The sequence below is a fragment of the Heterocephalus glaber genome, unplaced genomic scaffold (assembly GCF_053883595.1).
Source record: "Heterocephalus glaber isolate CG9 unplaced genomic scaffold, H.glaber_assembly_v1.0 deba00001504, whole genome shotgun sequence".
Classification (NCBI taxonomy): domain Eukaryota; kingdom Metazoa; phylum Chordata; class Mammalia; order Rodentia; family Bathyergidae; genus Heterocephalus; species Heterocephalus glaber.
This window is the reverse complement of record NW_028258324.1, coordinates 21,990,930-22,003,555: the sequence shown is the minus strand read 5'-3', so window position 1 is coordinate 22,003,555 and position 12,626 is coordinate 21,990,930. Positions and strand designations below refer to the sequence as shown.

The window sequence follows — 12,626 nt, the reverse complement described above, 5'->3', positions numbered from 1 at the left end:
GAGATCTGATGGTATTATTTCATGTGTTTTTTTTGCCTAACCATCTCATTTAAAAGCTTTTATAATTTTAATTTACATTATATTCTAGCCTCTAGCATTTTTTTAATTGTCTTCAGCTCATTTATTTTCTACTATGGGTTAGGTGTTTGGTGCTTCTGATCATTTTTCCCTAATGTGTTCTATTTTCTATAACTATGCTTTTCAGCTATTTATTGTCTTCTTTCGCTCACAGTGTACTGTAATGTGGGTGAACAAAAATTCCTTAGGGGTATAATAGGCCAGATCCATGGTTCTAGTCTTTTGTCTTCTCAATTAAAACTTATTTAGTTCTTTCTAAAGTGTTTTTTCACTTTCTTTCATTTTTTATCATGTTGGAGGCTGCATCCAGGATTTCAAATGTGCAAGGCAAGCACCAGTTTGTGTTTTAACAATTCTGTTCCAACAGAACAATGGTGTATAAACCTTCTTTATCCTGTACCTTCAGAATCCTGTTTCAATCAGTCTATGTACTATTTTCACCATTCTTTCCATAATTTATGGCTCTTTTGTGGTATTTCTGAGAGCACAGAACCCAATATTTCAGGGCTCCAATATTTCCTTCTTTTGATTATTTACACACAAAAGCTTACACTTACGACCGTTGACTAGAAATATGCCAGAAGATTTTCAAAGGCTTATTGAATTCTCTCTTTTTATTAAGAACAGAGGGGAGAGTTTACGCATTTTCTCATTTTAAAGCTTTAGAAATCCTCATGTTGATTTGTCCAATCAAACCTGAATAGCTTCTCTTAACTTTTGAATTTGCTTTTAATTTTATTCTATCTGTTGGAATTTTAAAAAATATAATCAAACCTATATTTGTCTGAGTATCATCGAGTGTATCTCTTGTTTACCTTGTTGCTTTCTCTAGATTTAAGAGGGGTTGGAGACATCCAAGGTATTTTTTTCTCACAGTCAAAGATGTATTTTTTTAAAATTGAGGAACAATTCTTAACATTACATACATAGTTCCTTGACCAAAATTATTTTCAGATTAAGTGAACATTGTGAATACAGTCTTAATTGTTTGTATATTTGTTACTTATCTCAATTTATTATTTTAAGGAAAACTGAATGAACATAGACTAAACATAATGGATAAACTATCTGATGATGATAAAGACACTACATTCATAGAGCTTACAAACTACAATGAACACATAAAACACAGAATATGTGTCTCTATACATGCATATGTATGTGTTTTTTGTTGGTAGTATTGTAGATGGAGTGATACATGAATTTCATCCATAAAATGTGTTATTTTTGATGAAATGACAAATAAAAGTGTTTGAAATGCTAAAAATATTTTTAAACATATGCTTAAATAGATATTGACAAATTGACTTTCAGAAGAGTATATCACAAATTAATATTTTAAATTCCTTAAATCATTTAAAAGAAATTTAATTAAAATGAAATGTTAGCATCTTTGTTAAAATTTATCTTTTATTTTTCCTTCAAATAATTTTTCTTAAAGTTGACTTTATATTGTTTTAATTTTTGGTGATATAAAAATTTAATGTTATTAAGATTCAGAAACACATAAAATAAAATAAATATTTGTGTACCTACTCTTACATGGGTGCTCCATGTTAAGAATTATATCTAAATGCTTTACAAAATAAGGAGAGTTACATCCTTGTGTAGAACTAAAGATTATGTTACTCATTTAAGACGAGTTCATGACTATAACTATGCAAATGCAGTTTGTGCTAATTAATGTAGTAGAAAAGGATATTAGAAAGATGGAAACCCATACAATAAATGATTCTAGAATCATGATGCAAAGTAATGACTATTATTCCGTCATCTATTATCTATTATCATAGTCTTTATGAATTTTACATTACCAATAGATATTAATCACATATATTAACTCAATATATTGTACCAATTCTCCCTTTGTCAAATGAATAAAAGTCAGTGTTATGAACTAAATTATGAATTGGTTCTCCACCACCACCACTAAATTCATATTTTGAAGCTCTAATTCACAGGCCATCATATAGTGGAGATGATGTTAAAATATAGCTATTACTATGGGCACAGATTAAATTGTACTGCTATCATCATAAAATACTAATGCTAGTAAATTTGGTTACAGATTAAAACACCAGGAATGAACCCTCTCATCATGTGTAGACACAGAGAGATGGAAGTCATCTGCAAGCAAAGGAATGAAGACCCTCAAAACCAAACCTACCAACATCATGAACTTGGATATTTAGCCTTCAGAACTTTGAAAAGATAGAGTTATTTAAACATCTTAGTGAGAAATATTTTTATGGAAGTCTTAGCAAATTAATGGAGTCAGTTTTCTCAAGAGGCTTATGTTTTAGAGAGTTTTAGCTTCAGGGAAAAATTGAGCAAAATATAGAGAAGGAATATTTTCCACAGTGCCTCTACACATGCGTAGCTTCCTACGTTATTAACAATCACCAACAGAATGGTACATTTGTTATAATTGTTGAAGTTTTGTGACACATAATTATTATCCAAAGTCCATGTTATACAGAGGGTTCATAGTTGGTGTTGAATATTTCCTGGATTAAAAAAAATGTGTAATGTATTTATTTACCTTTATAGTACTATACAAATAGTTTCACTGGTGAAAAGAAAAATCTTCTATGCTCTATTAGTCCTTCTCCATAACCCCTGAAACCACTGGTCTTTTTATTATCTCCACATATTTTTATTTTTCAGAATTTTTGAGCAGTTGAAGTCAAACTATCTAAAAGGATTTGAATTTGGCTTTTGCCACATAGTAATGTACATGTATGTTTCTTTCATGTTTTAGCACTAATATTCCATTGTATGGATATATCCCAGTTTATTCATTCATCATTGGTTGCTGTTAATTTTTGGCAATTATGAATAAAAATACTATAAAAATCTACTTAAAAGTTTTTGGGTGAACACAACTTTTTATTTCTTTGGGCAAATATTGAGAAATCTTATTTCTAGATAATCTAAAAATGTTTATTTTGAGAGTTGACCTCACCAAGATGTCAGAGTGGCAGAAAAAAAGGCTCAAGTCTATCATACATACATACAATCAAATAAAGATCTGTATAAGGATTAATTCCCTCTGAGAGAAATTCAGAAAGTAGTTGAGAGTTGTTAAAACATTTGTGACTGAGAAAATTCCCACTTTCAAATAGGGAACAAACAATGATGAGAATCTTCTTTTTTCCCCTTTTCACTCCATCCATTTTTAATCTTACTAGAATCAAGCTTTATTAATCTTTAGATATTTAATTGAATCTATGTTATTGTTGTTGAATTCTTTTCTCTTATTAATAAGGGTATAGTTTTTGGTTTTAGTACATATTTACTGTATATCAATATTTTATTGGTCTTTGTGTCTATATTGTAATTATAGATTTCTGTTGTTAAGGGTGGTATAGTGGTAAATTTCGTTGGTTCTTATGGTATGACAGTATTTGGTTTGTCTTTGACTCTATTATTATGATGATTTCATAACACATCATAGTCAAAATCCCAAAATCCAACCCAAGTACAGAATCTTGAAAGTTGTTAAAGAAAAGCAACAAATTACTTATAAAGATAAATGCATTAGAATTAAAGTGGACTTCTTAAAACAAAACTTATAAGCCAGGAGAGTTTGGAGTGAAGTGTTTTAAGCCCTAAAAGCAAACAATTTTGTAACCAAAATAACATATGCTGCAAAAATATCCTTCAAAATTGATGAATAAATAAGATCTTTCCATTAAAAAGAACACCTTAGAAATTTATGATCACCAAACTAGCACTCCAAACATTCTCAAGGATATCCTACAAAGTGATAATGAAGTCAGTGGTGTGAAAATGTCTAATGTAATGAATACATCAAATTGGTTGAACATTTAAGCAGAAGAAGAAACAGGGAGATCAGCAACAGGAAAACAATTCAATGAAAAGAAAAAGTCAACACCTTTCAGTAAAAAAACTTAATGTGAATGATGTCAACTTGGAAATCAAAAACACAGATACATGGATTAAACTATAAAACAAATCCCAATAGTATGTTGCATGCAAAAACAAATTGACAAAGAAATTTGTACACTAAAATCAAAACATAAAAAATAATGGTCCATGCAATGGGAGTCTGAAAACCACCAGAAATAGACATCTTATATTCAAAATGGACTTTATGCCAAAACTGATGACAAGAGGCAAAAAATGTCACTACATGTAAGTTAAAGGAATAATTTGGCAGATATATATATATATATATATATATATATATATATATATATCTGGTGAATCCATTTTCAAAACATGAATACTACTGAAGATAAAAAGATCATATAAACATCAACACAATTACAGTGGGAAATCTCAGCACCTCACTATCACAACAGACAAAAAAATAAACAGAAATCAAACTTGTACCACATCTTCAAACAAATTGACTCAATGAATAACATATCTGCAGAATGTGCCATCCATCAACATCAGAATACACACACTTCTCATCAGCACATACATAGAACTTTCTCCAAAATAGATCATATACTAGCCAATAAATAACACTTAAATAATAGAAAAAAATCAAAATTATCTCATGCATATTACCAGATCATAGTGCAATGGAAGTAGAAATCATGGCAAAAGGATTCACAAGAAACATACAGACATGTGGAATTAAACAATACATTATTGAATAATTAATGGGTCACAGAAGAAATCAAGGAAGATGTTAGATACTAGAATCAAATGATAATGCCATTAAAAAATAACAGAACTTAAGAGGCACAGTGAAAGCAGATCTGAAAGAAAAGTTTACACTTGTGAATGACCACACTGGAAAAAAAGAATGAGCCCAAATAAATAACTTAATAATGCATCTCAAGGTCCTAGAAGAATAAAGATATTCAAGAATATCCTAGAATATTCAAAATCCAAAGCTAGTACAAGAAAGGAAATTATAAATATTATAGCAATGATTCATGAAATTGAGATTAAAAAATACAAAGAATGAATGAATCAAATAGTTGCTTCTTTGAAAGAATAAACAAAATAAGGCAGAGAAGGAGGGTTCCAGGCTACTGTACCACCTCTCCCAGTGCAGAAGAGGAGAGCTGCTCCAGCAACAGCAGTACACTCCAAACCCAAAATAAGAAGACACATAAACAAGTCTCAAAACCAGACTTCCAGATCACCTACAGCAACACCAAAGGGAAACAAGATGGAACACTCTGATACTTAACTTCCTGGACTCCCTGAACTGGCAACAAAAGAGGAGATGGAAAAAGTGAAATCAGAAATAATTTCTCAGATAACAGCAGAGATTGTGACCATAGTGCAAGACATGATTCATAAATGTAGAGAGGACACAGATAAACAAAACAGAGGCACTGAGGAACATGATGGAATCCCAAAATAGGAAATAAATGGAATCCATAAAACAGATGCAAACAGATTTCCAGGAGATTAAAAACTCCCTTGAAAGTTTACACAGAAGAATGAGCCAATGTGAGGACAGAATTTCAGATATAGAAGATATGATTGCAATTAGTGACCAGGAAAAGAAAAATTTCTTTAAAATAGTAAGGGACCATGAGCAATCAATCCAGTAGCTGCTCGACAATATAAAGAAGAATAACATAAGACTGATCAGAGTCAATGAGAAAACAAGAAAGAGTGCAGATGACATAAAAAAAAAAAACTGTTCACAGAAGTGATGGCAGAAAACTATGCAGGCAGGAAAAAAGAACTTGACATACAGATAAGTGAAGCATATAGGACACCAACTAGCCTTGATCAAAAAAAAAGAAATCTACATGTAGGCATATAATAGTTAGGATTCCAGAAACCCAACAGAAGAACAAAATTCTACAAGCAGGTAGAGAAAAGAAACAAATCACATACAAAGGAAAGCCCATCAGAATCACAGCAGACTTCTCAATGCAAACCCTCAAGGCAAGAAGAGCTTGGAGTGATGTATTTCAAGCCCTAAAAGAAAACAGCCTCCAACCCAGATTGATGTACCCTGCAAAATTATCTTTCAAAATTGATGTAGAAATATGATGCCGTCATGACAAAGAGCACCTTAGGAACTTCATGAACACCAAACCAGCACTCCAAAAAACTTTAGACAATATCCCAGGAAAAGACAATGAAGATCACAACCCCAGGAAGACCAGCTGAATGAATCCATTGGGCACAAGAAGAAATTAAAAGCAAAGAGGGAGAATCCAACAAAAAGAAAAAGTCATGACAATGATAAATCAATACCTATCAGTTACAACCATCAAGGTTAATGTTCTCAATTCACCAATAAAAAGAAATAGACTAGCAGAATGGGTCAAGAAGCAAGATCCAACAATATGCTGCATACAAGAAGCAAACTTAATTCAAAAAGAAACTCACAGAATGACATGAAAGGATAGAAAACAATATTCCATGCCACAGTAACCCTAAAAACAGTAGAAGTAGCTATCCTCTTTGCAGATCAAGTGGATTTCAAACCAACACTGATTAAGAGAGACAAAGAAGGACACTATATCCTTATAAAGGAAACAATCCAAGAATAAGTGATAAGAAACATAAATATATATCCACCAAACACTAGCGTGCCCAACTATATAAAATGAATATTAATGGACATGAAAAATCATATAAGCACTAATACATTAGTAGTGGGAGACCTCAATACCCCACTGTCAAAAATAGATCAACTAGACAAAAATTAAACAACAAAATACTAGGACTCAATCAAAGTCTTGACCAAATGAATGTAACAGATGTTTACAGAGAGTTCCACCCCACAAAATCAGAACACATATTCTTTTCAGCTGCACATGGGTCATTCTCCAAAACAGACCACATACAGACTCTTAGAACATATTTGAGTAAGTGCAAGGGAATGGAAGTTATCTCCTGTATATTATCAGAACATAGTGCGATGAAATTGGAGATCAATAGCAAAAGAAACCGCAAGAATTTCATGAACACATGGCAATTGGACAACACACTTCTGAATAACCAATGGGTCACAGAGGAAATTAAAGACACATTCAGACAGTTCCTTCAATTAAATGACAATGATAACACAACATATTGGAATCTATGGGACACAATGAAAGCAGTCTTACTAGGGAAATTCATAGCAGTGAATATGCATATTAGGAAAACAGAGAGAGCCCAATTAAACAACTTGATGCTGAACCTCAACCTTCTAGAAAAAGAAGAGCCGGACAAACCCAAAGTTCATACAAAGGAGGAAATTATGCAGATCACAGCAAAAATCAATGCAATGGATATGCAAGAGAATCTTACAAAAAATTGACGAAGCCAAGAGTTGAAAGAATAAACTGAAGTGACAAACCCTTAGACAACCTTATCAAAAAAAGGAAAGAAAGGGCCCAAATCCATGCAATTAGGAATGAAAAGGACAAAATTACAATGGACCCAGCAGAAATCCAGAGGATCATCAATGCCTACTTTGAGAACCTATACTGCAATAAAATGGCAAACACAGAACAAATGGACAGATTCCTAGATACATATGAATTACCAAAGTTGAATGAAGAAGACCTAAAAATTCTAAACAACCAATATCAATCAATGAAATTGAAAATGTAATTAAAAACATACCAACTAAGAAAAGCCTGGGTCCTGATGGCTTCACTGCTACATTCTACAATACATTTAGGGAGGATATACTGCCACTACAGTTTAAATTCTTCAAAGAAATTGAAAGGAAAGCAATACTCTGGAATTCATTCCTGGAAGCAACCATCACCTTGATCCCCAAAGCACAGAAAGACCCAACCAAAAAAGAGAACTATAGGCTAATATCACTGATGAACATAGATGCAAAAATCCTTAATAAGATACTGGAAAACAGAATGCAGAAGATCATCAAGAAGATCACACACCCTGACGCAGAGGGATTCATCTGAAAGGATGCAGGGATGGTTCAACATATGGAAATCAAAAAATGTAATACACTATATCAATGGAACCAAGAACAAAAAACATATGATCATCTCAATAGATGTACAAAAAGCATTTGACAAAATCCAGCATGTATTTATGATAAAAACCCTACAAAAATTTGGAATAGATGGTCACTACCTCAATCTGATAAAAGCCATCTATGAAAAACCAACAGCCAATAACATACTAAATGGTCAAAAACTGAAATCAGTCACACTAAAATCAGGAACAAGACAAGGATGTCCATTATCACCACTCCTGTTCAATATAGTTTTAGAATCATTAGCCACAGTAATTAGATAAGAGAAAGAAATAAATGGAATAAAGATAGGAAATGAAGTCAAATTGTCATTAGGAGCAAATGACATAATACACTATATAGAAGACCCCAAGAACTGCACTAAAAGTCTTCTAAACTTAATAAACAAATACAGTAAAGTAGCTGGATACAAGGTCAACACACAAAATCAATAGCTTTCCTCTACACGAACAGATTCACTGAGAGAGAAATAGGGCAAACAATTCCTTTCACAATAACATCCAAAAAACCTGAAATACCTAGGAATCAACCTAACGAAAGAAATCAAGGACCTCTTCTCTGAAAACTATAGCACTCTGAAAAGAGAGATTGAAGATGATATCAGAAAATGGACAGACATCCCCTGCTCCTGGGTAGGAAGGATCAACAGAGTAAAAATGGCCATACTTCCAAAACTGCTATATAGATTCAATGCAATCCCAATTGAAATTCCAGCAGCATACTTCAAGGACCTTGAGAAAACAATCCAAAAATTCATTTGGAACAAGAAGAGACCCAGAATAGCAAAAGCAATTCTAGGTAACAGAGACATGGCAAGAGGTATTACAACCCCCAACTTGAAACTATACTACAAAGCTACTCTGATAAAAACAGCATGGTACTGACAAAGAAACAGACCTGAGGACCAGTGGAACTGATTAGAAGATGGAGAAACAATTCCAGACACACTCTACCACCTCATCTTTGACAAAGGAGTCGAACACCCTCACTGGAGGAAAGATAGCCTCTTCAATAAATGGTGCTGGAAAAATTTGGTTTCAACTTGCCAAAATTAAAACTAGAAAAAATTATATCTCTCACCATGCAGTAAAGTAAAATCAAAATGTATTAAAGATCTAAATATTAAAACAGAAATGCTGAAGAGGTTGGAACAGAGGTTAAGTAGAACTCTTGAAGTCATTGGTGTAGGAAAAGATTTTATGAACAAAACCTCAATTGCCCATGAGCTAGCACAAAGAATCAACAAGTGGGATCTCTTCTTATTAAAAAGCTTCTGCACAGCAAGAGAAATCACCAACAGAGTGAATAGACAAGCCACATGTGGGGAAAAATTTTCAGATGCTGTTCCTCAAACAAAGGTCTCCTATCTGTAATCTATAAAGAACTTTAAAAAATGAGACCTCCCAAATTTAAAGACCCAATCCAAAAATGGGGATCTGAAATGAACAGACATTTCTCAGACGAAGAAGTAGAAATAGCAAATAAATACATGAAAAAATGTTCAACATCACTGGTCATTCAAGAGATGCAAATGAAAACAATGCCGAGATTACACCTCACCCCAGACAGAATGGCTGCTATCATGAAATCAACCAATAAAAAATGCTAGTGAGGCTGTGGAGAAAGAGAAACACTGCTCCATCACTAATAGAAGTGTAGAATGTTGCAACCACTATAAAAATCTGTATGAAGATACCTCAAAGAACTAGGACTGAAAGTTCCATTTGACCCAGCTATGTCCCTACTGGATATCTTCCCCAAAGAATTAAAAGAATCATACCACAGTGATATATGTGCACCCATGTTCATACCAGCACATTTTGTAATAGCTAAAACTTGGAAACAGACCAAATGCCCATCAATTGGAGACTGCATAAAGAAAATGTGTTTTCTTTTCTAAAACGGTGTACTACTCAGCCATAAAATTGAGATATTAGAGGTATTTATAGCTAAATGGATGCACATTGAGGAGATACTCTTAATTGTAATAAATAGGACACACATGTGTAAATACCAAATAGTTTCTCTCATGTGAGAAACTCAAAGTGTTAATAAGGACTAAAAGGTATAATATATAATGAGAAATAGGAAGAAAAGGGGCAAAGGGGAAGAGGAAGTGGGAGGGGTAGGGGAAAGGAAGGAAGTGAATGGAATTAACATGAGAAAATGAAAAATGGAAACAAAGCCTTTGTAAATAGGGAGGGATGGAGGGGTTAAAGTGAAGGCAGGGGAAGGGGAAAAAATAAGAACCAAGAGAGATTATGTAAAAATGCAAATTTTCAATGATGAATGTCATTATATTGTATACTTAAAATGTATCTATAAAATTAAATTTAAAAAAACAAAATAAGGGCCAGAGATATAGCTCAGTTTTGATGCACCTGCTTTACATGCACAAGGTCATGAGATCAATCCCTGGCACCAAAAAAGGAAGAAAGAAAGAGAGAGAGAGAGAGAGGGAAGGAAGGAAAAAAAAAGTAATGAATGAATGAATGAAAGAAAGGAAGAAAGAGAATCAAAAAAAATATGCAGCCCTTAGGCAATATTAAAAAAGGACAAGACTTATATCAAGGCAATTAGAAATAAAACATGTGAATTACCAATACTGAACCAAGAAGATACAAAAACCTTGAATAATCCAATGGCAGGCAATTAAAATTAGGCAGTAATAAAACCCTATGAGATAAGAAAAGACCTGGTTCCATTGGATTCACTACAGAATTTACAAGAACTTTGGAGAAGATCGAACCTAATATGCTTCAAACACTCTAAGGAAATTGAAGGAGTAAGGTCAAAGTCATTCCTGAAAGCTATCATTACCTTGATTTCAAAATTAGACACAGAATCAACCAAAAAGAAAGAGGCCAATCTCTTTTATGAATATGTATACAAACATTCTCACTGAAATACTGGCAAACAGGATGTAACAATTCATTTAAAAGATCATACATTATGATAAAGTAGGGTTCATCCCAGGGATGCAAGGATGGCTTAACATATACAAAGCAGTGAATACATCACATAAATAAAAGTAAGGGCAACAGTCATATGATAATCTCAATTGGCAAAGAACAACCTTTGACAAAACCCAACACCTATTCATGATGAAAATCCTCAAGAAAATACATACACAAAGACATCATCTCAAACTGACAAAAGTCATTCATCACAAATCTTCTTCCAACATCTTATTAAATGGGGGAAAAACTGAAAGTTTTCCTCTAAAATAGAGAACAATAAACGAATTTCCACTCTTAGAACTGCTCTTTAATGTAGTACTCAAAACTTCAGCAAGAGTAATCCAGCAAGAGAAAGAAATACATGTAGGAAAGGTAGAAGTCTAATTATCCTTATTCAGAGATAACATAATTTATTACATAGAAGACCCCCAAAATTCTACAAAACACTCCCAAAAAAATTTAGCAAGGTTGCAGGATACAAAAATCAATACACAAAAACATCAATCATGTTCCTTTACACCAAGAATGAATCCACCAAGAAAGGGATTAGGAAAGCAATACCATTCACAATAGCACCAAGAAAAAAGTACTTAGGATTCAACTTAACAAAAGAAGTGAAATACCCCAATTATGAAAATAATTCTACTCTGAACAAGATCAAAGAGGATATTAGTAAATGGAAAGATATCCCTTGCTCCTGGATAGGCAGAAAGAATACCGTCAAAATGGTCACACAACCAAAACTGATACATATCTTTAGTGAAATGTCAATCAAAATACCAACAACATTTCTTGCAGAACTAGAGAAAATAATCTTAAATTTTATTTCTACCCAAAGAGACCCTGAATAGCAAAATTAATGCTGATGCACCAAGAGCAAAGCAGTTGGCATCACAATCCCTGTTTTCAAGTTTTCTTATAGTGATAAAGATAACATGGTACTGACACCAAAACAGATACATGGTTCAATGGAACAGATTAGAAGATGCAGAAACATCAGACACATTTAGCCACCTGTTCTTTGACAAAGTTCCAAAACATCCACTTGAGAAAAGATACCCTCTTTAAAAAATGGTGATGAGAAATAGGTGACACATATGCTGAAGATTGAACATAGACCTATATGTCTCACTGTGTCATACTCATGAAAATACAGGCATAGGCCAAGACTATGAGCAGAATCACTATTATAAAAGAAAATAATCAAGAATGGATAAATGAAATAGTATAAAAGTATAAAGCTTCTGTATAGAAAAGGCAACAACCAACAGAGTGAAGTGATAAGCTACAGAATAGGAAAACTTTGCTACCTATTCCTTTAGCAGAGGACTAATATCTAGAATATATAAAGAACTCAAACAATATACTTCTCAAAATAAAAGAACCAGTGAAAAAATGGGCAACTGGTGAATATTTTTGGAAGTATAAATGTTTAATAAATATATCAAAGAGTTCAAAAATTTGGGCAATTAAACAAATGTAAACTAATACACTGGCATTCCATCTTACCTCAGAAAGAATAACTTTCATCAAAAAATCAAATAATAGCAAATGCTGATAAGTCTTCAGAGGAAACAGACTCCTTCTACATGGTTGGTGGGACTGTAAACTAGTGCAACCACTGTGGAAATCACTGT

The 12,626-nt window shown here is 32.9% G+C and overlaps 1 long non-coding RNA gene across 1 annotated transcript in view; it reads left to right on the top strand.

Moving 5' to 3' along the window:
* The window catches only part of LOC147825273 (uncharacterized), a 137,422-nt gene extending 134,271 nt beyond the window's left edge, over positions 1–3,151 (top strand). The window contains exon 6 of the long non-coding RNA XR_015440853.1: positions 2,147–3,151. This is a non-coding gene — a long non-coding RNA (uncharacterized LOC147825273). The remainder of the gene's footprint in view (positions 1–2,146) is intronic.
* Positions 3,152–12,626: the final 9,475 nt, after the last annotated feature.